The sequence below is a fragment of the Gymnoscopelus braueri genome (genome assembly GCF_963280865.1).
Source record: "Gymnoscopelus braueri genome assembly, chromosome: 1".
NCBI lineage: Eukaryota > Metazoa > Chordata > Actinopteri > Myctophiformes > Myctophidae > Gymnoscopelus > Gymnoscopelus braueri.
The window spans coordinates 41,758,743-41,768,742 of record NC_137603.1 but is presented as its reverse complement, the minus strand read 5'-3'; the positions used below and the strand labels follow the sequence as shown (position 1 = coordinate 41,768,742).

The 10,000-nt window shown below is 43.6% G+C and overlaps 1 protein-coding gene across 1 annotated transcript in view; it reads right to left on the bottom strand.

Moving 5' to 3' along the window:
- Nucleotides 1-10,000, bottom strand: part of ush2a (Usher syndrome 2A (autosomal recessive, mild)) — a gene marked incomplete at both ends in the record, with an annotated part of 324,178 nt that overhangs the window by 261,868 nt on the left and 52,310 nt on the right. The window lies entirely within an intron of this gene.

The following is a 10,000-nucleotide window of genomic DNA, read 5'->3' as shown; positions in this document are numbered from 1 at the left end:
AACAATTACAACTCTTACTATCAGTCACACTCTTTTATACCAATTATAAGTCATTACAACCACATTTGTGTACAGAATATATATATATATATATATATATATATATATATATATAATCCTATTTTCCTCACAATGTTGTACCCTTAAGCATTCGCAAACCCGTCTTCAATTAATTAGTCTATCATTGTGTGATTTTACAAACAGAACCATATGCTCAGAATGAAATAGTCCCTTGACGTGTACAATGCAAGCATTTATACACAAACATGCTCATATAAGTGTGTGGGGGTGTGTGCACGGTAGATTATTAGATTCACAATGTGTGTTTTGTGTGCTTGTGCCTATGCATGCATGCTTATATGAGTATTACAAAATGTCTCTTGACACAGGACGTGCACACTTTAACAGAACACAAAGAAATATATATAGAGAGAGACAGAGATAAAGGAGGCGTGTTTAAATCTAAAGAGAGATTTGAATAAAACACATTAACTGAATAGAAAACACAGAGGTATTCTGTACCTCATAAAAGGAACTCATTACAGAATATTAACACACACACATTTCGCACACACAATTTTACTCTCCCATGTGTATGCAATGCATGAGTGCTGTGCACTCTCATTCTTTCTCTCTCCGTCTCTCTCTCTCTCTCTCTGTCACACTCACACACAATTTTGCTCATGAATGTGTGCACTCTCTCTTTCTCTCTGTCACACACACACACACACACGCCACACACACACACACACACACACAGGCACGCGTGCTCGCAAGTCACAGGGAAATCCGCCCGCTAATGAGGAATGACTTCCAGCAGCCAAGCCTCTCAACACGACCACTTTCATGTCAAAATAAACATGTCAAGGTGTGTAGAGGGGAGAGGAGGGAGGGGGTGGAGCAGGAATAAAACATGCATGTTTTGTGTTGTACAGAGCAGAGGCGAGGTGAGAGGACGGCCCTCTTTGATTGTGTTCAGCAGTCAGTACAAATTATAGCAGACATGGGCATCAAATGGAAGGATTAAAAATGTATATACAAAATAAAAAAAACTGTGAGTTCCTCCCATGTGACACATTCAGACCTGAGCAGTCTATTATGTATGAAAAGACACTGGGGGAGGGGAGGAGAGGAAAAAAGAGATCCTATTCTGTCCAGAGAGAGAGAGAAAGGTGTGTGTGTGTGTGTGCGTGCGTGCATGTGTGAGAGAGAGAGAGGGAGAGAGAGCGAGAGAGAGTGTGTGTGAGTGAATATATGGGGAGATGTGAGGAGGAAAAGAGGAGAGAAAGAAAGAGAGAGGGGGTCGTTAGTCTGTCTATGCAGACGAAGGTCTGTGAGCGCACGCACGCACGCACGCACGCACGCACGCACGCACGCACGCACGCACGCACGCACGCACGCACGCACGCACGCACGCACGCACGCACGCGCACACACACACACACACACACACACACACACACACACACACACACACACACACACACGCATACACACACAGTCACAGTCACAGTCACAGTTAAATCAAACTCAATCATCCAAATGTCAGGAACACCAACCTGTCAGTTAATGGATGGAAACGGTGAACCATACATAGAGTACATATAGACATTATTCAGTAATAAACCTCAAATCAAAAAAAATATGTTGAAACTGAGTAAAACAGGATATTGTTGGTGAACACGGTTTCAATCAGGTTGGCTAATATATATATATATATATATATATATATATTTGGATAGAATCGGAAGAAGTAATATAAAAAAATGTGTTTTACTTAAGTCGGCCTCCTGGTGGCGCTATAAAAGGCAAATGTAAAAAATGCAGGGCAAAGGTTTTTCCTTGACCTCTAGGGAGTGCGCATACAAAGTTTTATACAGATCGGTGCAGTTATAGGTAAAACACAAATCGGCCTGTTATAGCGCCACCATGAGGCTGATTAGAAATTTTTCAAGTGGCATTTCTTCCTCTGCATAGTGGAAGTATGCGTGCAAAATGTCATGGAAATTGCATGCTGTGTTCATGATTTGAGGCATTTTGTTGAAAACGAAGCACTCCTGCAAACTTTGGAAGCCATTTTTAGCCAATCAGGATAGAATGTGAAAAATCTGAAAGACCCGTTTCGTTAAATTACTATAGAGATACTGTGTACCGATTTGCGAGATTTTTGACCAAAATCTGTAGGAGCAATGTCCAAAAATATGTTTTGCACAAATCGGCCTCCTGGTGGCGCTATAAAAGGCCCATGTGAAAAATTTGGGGCAGAAGTTCGGAATTGGCATCCAGGGAGTCTGTGTGCACAGCTTCGCTGCGATCAAGCCAACGGTGGCGGAGATTAGCTGCTCACAGACGGACGGACGGACGGACGGACGGACGGACGGACGGACGGACGGACGGACGGACGGACGGACGGACGGACGGACGGACGGACGGACGGACACACGGACACAAGGACACACGGACGGACGGACGGGGTGGAAAACATACTCTCTCGCCATGCCTTTCGGCCTGGCGGAGACAATTAGTAACTCAGAGTTAAATTAACAGTGCAGACTTGACTGTGGGTATACAGCCAATAGGCCTCTATTGGCAAAAGTGTTTTCTCTGTAGGCCCCAACCCTTTTTGGGAGAAGCCACTGTATAACATCAATCATTGAGTAAGGGACAGTGAAAAGGGAGAGTGAAACCCAAGATAATTGTCTCCGCCAGGCCGAAGGCGTGGCCGAGACTATGTTTTGCACCCTGTCCGTCCGTCCGTCCGTCCGTCCGTCCGTCCGTCCGTCCGTCCGTGTGTGTGTGTGTGTGTGTGTGTGTGTGTGTGTGTGTGTGTGTGTGTGTGTGTGTGTGTGTGTGTGTGTGTGTGTGTGTGTGTGTGTGTGTGTGTGTGTGTGTGTGTGTGTGTGTGATCGTCCGTCTGAGGACAGCTAATCTCCGGCATCGTTGGCCCGATCGCAGCGAAACTGTGCACGACCACTCCCTGGATGATAGAGCAGAACCTCTGGCCCAATTATTTTAAGATCGGCCTGTTATAGTGCCACCAGGAGGCAGATTTTTGCTAAACATTTTTTTTTATATTGCTCCTACAGGTTTTGTCCAAATATCAACGCAAATCGCTTCACAGTATCTCTATTCACCTGTTTCCTAGGCTTTTCAGTTCCTGTGTGTGTTCCACTTCCTGTCGATTTGATCCAATGAAATCCAATGAAACTGGTCAGATGACTAATGATATCCAATTAAATCCGACAGGAAGTGGAAAACACACAGCCTAGGAAACAGGTGAATAGTATTGTGATCAAGACGGATCTGCCAGATTTTGATTGGCTAACATTGGCTTCCAAAGTTTGCAAGATTGGTCCGTTTTGAACAAAACGCCGCAAATTATGAACACACAAGTGCGCTTGTTGTGAAATTTTGCACGCACATTCTGTCAAAGTAATTTGGAAAATTAAGTAAACATTTGAAAAGAATTATGGTTTAATGTAATTATGTCTGAGTGGAATACACTCCTCTCATTCTTTAGTATTTGCTATATCTGTTGTAGACTCCTTGGCTCCTGAACATTTGCATTTCTTTTGTTACTATGCTAGTTTGTGGTTGGGTTGCAGGAGAAAAGGTGTTGGCTAGGTATGTCTGTATACAGAAGGGGTTTCCTTTGATGAGTGGGGTATTTAAGCCTGAGTCAGTCAGTGTGTCCTTTGAGTTCAGACTGCTGGCTGTTCCATACATTTCTTGTCCTGCTGAATTGTAAGTTTGAGGCTCCTTTTGATATCAGAAATATATCACCAATTCTTCTAAAACTGTGAATTTGTCTGTGCCTTATTTTGTCTATTCTGTTTGACTGAGTTCCCATTCAGATTCTGCCTTGACAATTCCCACCAAGCCGAGGAAGAAATGCCACCCTTTTCACATTGGCCTGCTATAGCGCCAACAGCTATAGCGCCAACAGCTATAGCGCCAACAGCAGGCCAAAATCATGAACGCAGTGTCCCATTGCAGTGAAAGGTCGAGGAAAAAATGGCAGCCTTTTCACATTGGCCTATTATAGTGCCACCAGGAGGCCAAAATAGCCTACCTGACCTGACGGAGACCTGTGCTTCAAGGAGCACTTTTCCTACTTTATCTCTGTGTCTATTTATTTCTTACACATTATAGCTAACTAGCTGAGCTAACAGGCTGACCATGGGTTTTATATTTGGTATCAAGGAAACCTAATGGAAGTGCATACGTGTTGAAATGTTTACTGTTATTGTTGTCAGTTTGAAACCATCAATAGACAAACAGACAGACAGTACTGAGAGATGCCTGTCCACAGCATGAACAACATAACAGGCCAGTGTGTGTGTGTGTGTGTGTGTGTGTGTGTGTGTGTGTGTGTGTGTGTGTGTGTGTGTGTGTGTGTGTGTGTGTGTGTGTGTGTGTGTGTGTGTGTGTGTTTGTTTGAACAGCGTTGGTAGCATGGTTCCCTGTTGAGTGATTATTAAGAGGATCTGATGAAACAGCAGGACATTCTCAGAAGACAACACTCACACACAAACACACACAAACACACACACACGCACACGCACACGCACACACACGCGCGCACACACACACACACACACACACACACACACACACACACACACACACACACACACACACACACACACACACACACACACACACACACACACACACACACACACACACACACGCAGTCGAGCACTTGTGAGTGCTGCACTATTGAAAGCAGTATCATTTCAATGCTACTCTTTGTCCTGTCTGTCTGCCTGATAGTCTGTCTCTGTGCCTTTCTGTCTTTTAGTCTGTCAATCTACCTGTCTGTCTGTCTGTCTGTCTGTCTGTCTGTCTGTCTGTCTGTCTGTCTGTCTGTCTGTCTGTCTGTCATTCTGTCTGTCTGTCTGTCTGTCTGTCTATCTGTCTGTCTGTCTACCCATCTGTTGGATTACCTGTCCGTAAGTCTGTCTATCTACTTACTTGTCTGTCTGTCTATCTACCTGTCTGTTGGATTACCTGTCTGTAAGTCTGTCTATCAACCTGTCTGTCTGTAGGTATGTCTATCTACTGTACCTGTCTGTTGAATTACCTGTCCGTAAATCTGTCTATCAACCTGTCTGTCTGTCTGTCTGTCTGTCTGTCTGTCAGTCTGGTTTATATTAAATGTGTTTTTTTCCCTTCCATTTTTGCACTTCCAAGAGGGATCCCTCTCTCTATTTCTAATCCCCCATTACCTTTCTCCAGCTCTCTTCTCACCCCCTTTCCCTCTCCATCTCTTCTCATCCACTCTTACCTCGCCATCTCTCTTCTCTTCCTCCATTCCCTCTCTCTACCTCTATTCTTCTCATCCCCTTCTCTCCCTGCACCCATTTCCCCCTTCATTCCGTCCCTCCCTCTCCCTCCCACTCTACTCATGCCTTATTGTTCTCCTATAGAGAAATCACTTCCTCCATCTCCCCCCCCCCCCCCCCCCCCACGCCCTCCATCCCTTGTTCTCATCACCACAGTGACTATGTGAGCAGGAAACATTACCATAGCAAATGAAAGAGGCATCTCTTTCTTCTTCTGTTCTTTTCTTGTCGTTTCCATCCCTTCCTCTCCCAGCCTGCTAATGAGAGCAGGGACTGCTAGTTGGGAGTTAAGAGTAAAAACCCAACACTGTGCTTCTCTTCTGCAGACAAAAGCTTTTCACCAGTTGACTCGTTGCTGCACCATCTAAACCCAGTAGAGACAAGAAGGAAACATACTATATCCTAGAGTCTCCATGTTTGAAATGTAAAGAAGGATGTGACCAGTGGGAGACTGACACAATGTAACAGTATCATTTGAAATGATCATTACAGAATTATCAAATGATTTGGACTTAAATATACCTCTCTACGGATTAAAAAAACACACTCTCTCTCACACACACACGCACGCACGCACGCACGCACACACGCACGCACGCACGCACGCACGCACGCACGCACAAACACACAAACATACAAACACAAAAAGACAAACGTAACATTTAGAACAAACTCCAAGTTTCCTGAACAAAGGGGTAAATTTAACTCTGAAAATGTAAAAAAAAATGGATGCAAGGGATTTTAAGGAATATAACAGGAAGAGTGAATATAATCCAGTTTGAGTATAAAACTGAGAAAACTACAGCCCATAAGAGCAGCTTCAGTTTTTGTGATGTTTCCAAAGGATCAACAAATGAAATATAAAACAAATAAATAAAGATCCTCTTAGCTGTCTCTTAATCTCCATTTGCACACCAACTTGTTAAGAAACAGAAACCAGTAGTTGGACGGTACTGGTCACTAATCATCAGACGATAATATTTAGGAATGTTGAGTAATGCAAGATAGCAAGTATGTCATAAAACAAACCATCCCTATGGAAAAACAGATATGCATAAGTGTTTTGTGTGTGTGTGAGAGAGAGAGAGAGAGAGAGAGAGAAGAGAGAGAGAGAGAGAGAGTGGAGGGGGTTAGAAGGAAATAAAACATCTGCTGTGTACTCTGACAGTTTAGACAGAAGTTGCTGAGTGTGGAGTCCAGGCTAATGGATCCTGTATGTGGACATTCAGATGGCCTGCTTGAAGAAGAGAGACCGAGAGCGAGAGAGAGAGAGAGAGAGAGAGAGAGAGAGAGAGAGAGAGAGAGAGAGAGAGAGAGAGAGATGCCACCCATCCCATCCTGAATGCCATGACCAATTTCATGCTCTCTCTGGAAAGGTTGTGGCACCAGTATGTATGTGTGTGTGTGCGCATGTGTGCACATGTGTGCATATGTATGTATGTGTGTGTCCAGTTTAAACCCAGTTAACCCCAGCCTATAGGTGGAAATCTGCTGCAGTTGCAGGCTTTGACAACATATATGTTGAACGACCCCAAGCACTGTCACTATCCATAACTGTCCATCTCTCTCTCTCTCTCTCTCTCACACACACACACACACACACACACACACACACACACACACACACACACACACACACACACACACACACACACACACACACACACACACACACACACACACACACACTACATGGAATACAACCATAACCTAATCTGTGTAAAACTGCAAGAAGAGACAGGGAAAGAGAATCAGAGAACAATCACAATGTTCTCAATTCAAATATTACTACTGCAGTTCAAATGATATTCAATTACAATCAAGAGTGGACATACAGTATTTATAGATACGTATGAGGAACAGAGGGCTCACAAATAGGATTTCACAAGAAGTGCACATGCAAAAAGAATGTAGATGGGTGTGTGTGATGTGTATAATACAAAATGTGATCTAATGCTCAGAAACGACAGAAGCCATCAACTGTGGACAGACAGAGAGAGACAGGGTGAGAGATAGAGAGTGACAGAGTGTGCACACAAGAAAGAATCAAAAGAGAGTGAAAGAACGAGAGAATAAAGTGTGCATGTGTGTGTGTGTCTCGTTGATCATTCTGACACATGTCTGAGCATTTCTGTCACTTTAATGTCACTGTGGAAATTCTGCAGATTAGTAGAACATCCGTCAGGGAGCTGGGCCTATCCAAGCCAACAGAATGCATGCAATATTAATCGCTAATATTCCCCCAGCCTTTTATGCTCCAGTATTACACAGACAGAAGAGGGGTCCTGAATATTCACGCTATGGACATGTTGGACACACACACACACACACACACACACACACACACACACACACACACACACACACACACACACACACACACACACACACACACACACACACACACACACACACACACACATATACACACACGTGCACGCACGCTACAGCCCTGACATACCGATGTCTTTCACTGGAGGGTGGTTTTGTTCACAAAAGGGATTAATGTAGTTTCTACAGTAATCTCACGGGTACACACACACACACACACACACACACACACACACACACACACACACACACACACACACACACACACACACACACACACACACACACACACACACACACACACACACACACACACACACACACACACACACACACACTTGAGACATGGTTATTACCATATACTCAGATTGCTGATTCTTGTCCCATCTGTTACCACCTGCTAACTAGATACAGTTATCACTGAGAGAGAGAAAAGGAGAGAGAGAAACAGAGACAGACAGAGATGAAAAGAAAGAAAGGTTGGCAGGAAGGAAGGAAGGAAGGAAGGAAGGAAGGAAGGAAGGAAGGAAGGAAGGGACTGAGAAATAAAGAAGCAGAAGGAGAGAGCATGGATAAATATGGAAAAGGGAGAAATAACGAAAGACAAAGTGATAAAAGAATAGTAAAAGAGAGAGAAAGAAGAGAAAGAGAGACAGCGCTGATGCATGCTGGGAAAATGTCACTGTTTCCTACTTAGTTTCAGTAACTTGGTGACGCCCCCTTCTGTGAAAACAGTTACAACGTCGGGGCGTGCCCTCTCTGGCGGGCTTGAGCAACGAGAGGCACCACCGAGCGAGCCGTTAGGCGAGCGAGTCGCCGTGCCAACGTTGAGAAGGCCACTAGAGCCAACTCAGCACCGTTTGAGTTATGTACCGATAGGTACAGAATCATAAATTACGCTAACCAGGAAGTGGATGGAGCAGTAGATCTTGTGATCACGTCATCTCCTAGATCTCTCTGTGTCTGGGCCTGAAATGGTGGCTCATAGGTTGCGGAACAGCGCCATCTGGTGGAAAACCACTGAAAACAAAAAAGTCGTCTTTGGCAGTCTGAGCCTTTGGGGTCGTGGGAGACTGACGGTGGGGTCGCGAAATTATTTTGGATAATTAAAAAAATAATTAAAAAATAAACTTAAAAAGAAATTCAACAGAATGGATGAAATACAATCTAAAATGATTACAAATAGTACATTTGACCATTTTAATACATTTCAAATGCGCACAGAACGTGCAAAATGATGTGCATAAATTACCTCCAGGTTTAGGTGGGGTCGCGAGTCAATGGCCGCATTATTTTGGGGTTGCGGGCTGAAAAGTTTGGGAACCCATGCTATAGTGGACATGACCAGGTCTAGGATGATGCCATCCAGATTGTTACCACTGACCACCTACAGTAACTAATAATAATAATAAAAATAATAATACATCAGACTTAACTACCTACATTAATAGTGATTTATGTCTTTGTTCATTAACTGCACTGCTACAACTTGCTATTGAGGGTGGCCATGGCGTTGTAAGACTATCATTTTGGAATCAACTTGCAGTCTAATGTTCCTTTTCACAAAACGGCACTACTGCGCTCTGAAACCTATTATTTCCAAAGGACGTTTTGCCACATGAGCGAGCAAAGCACACGCGCAACACAGAGAACTCGTGGTGTGATCAATGCGCGTCAGTTAAAGTTAAACATTGCTGAACTTTGATTGCTGCATGCTGTGACAAATAAACACACGGCCAGTAGAAATGAAGAATCCAGCCAGGCATGGAAGGTTAACTGGAGCCAAGGTGAACACCACCGGGGATAGCTGGCCATTTTCTTATAGCGAATCAGGTTATTTTAATAAATGGGTGAACCAAAGTTGACTTTCCTCATACATAAATGTTTTTTAGGTTTTAAATCGCATCTAGTTCTGAAGTTGTCAATTTCTGACCATTAAGGCCCCCTTAATGGTCAGAAATGGATAACTTCAGAATTAAATAAAACATTACATATTCAAATATTAAGTCCTTTATCTTCTCCCTTTGTCACAAGTGTCAGTCAACATTAATAATTTATCTCCAAGGCAATCAACGGTGGTTTTTAACGGATGCACATACTGTTCATTATGAGAAATTTGGTTTAGATTGATGTCAGAAACCGGGAATTACAGTCCAAGGGGAACATTGTAGATGTATTGGACATGAGCATTAAGAAGGTGTGATTCAGAGGGTTGCAGGTTCTATTTCCCCATATCAGATGACAGTTACCTTCACAACCATACAGCTCAGCACTGACACTCTAGTGCTGTGTAAAGCACGTAGTGTCACTTCATCAACTTC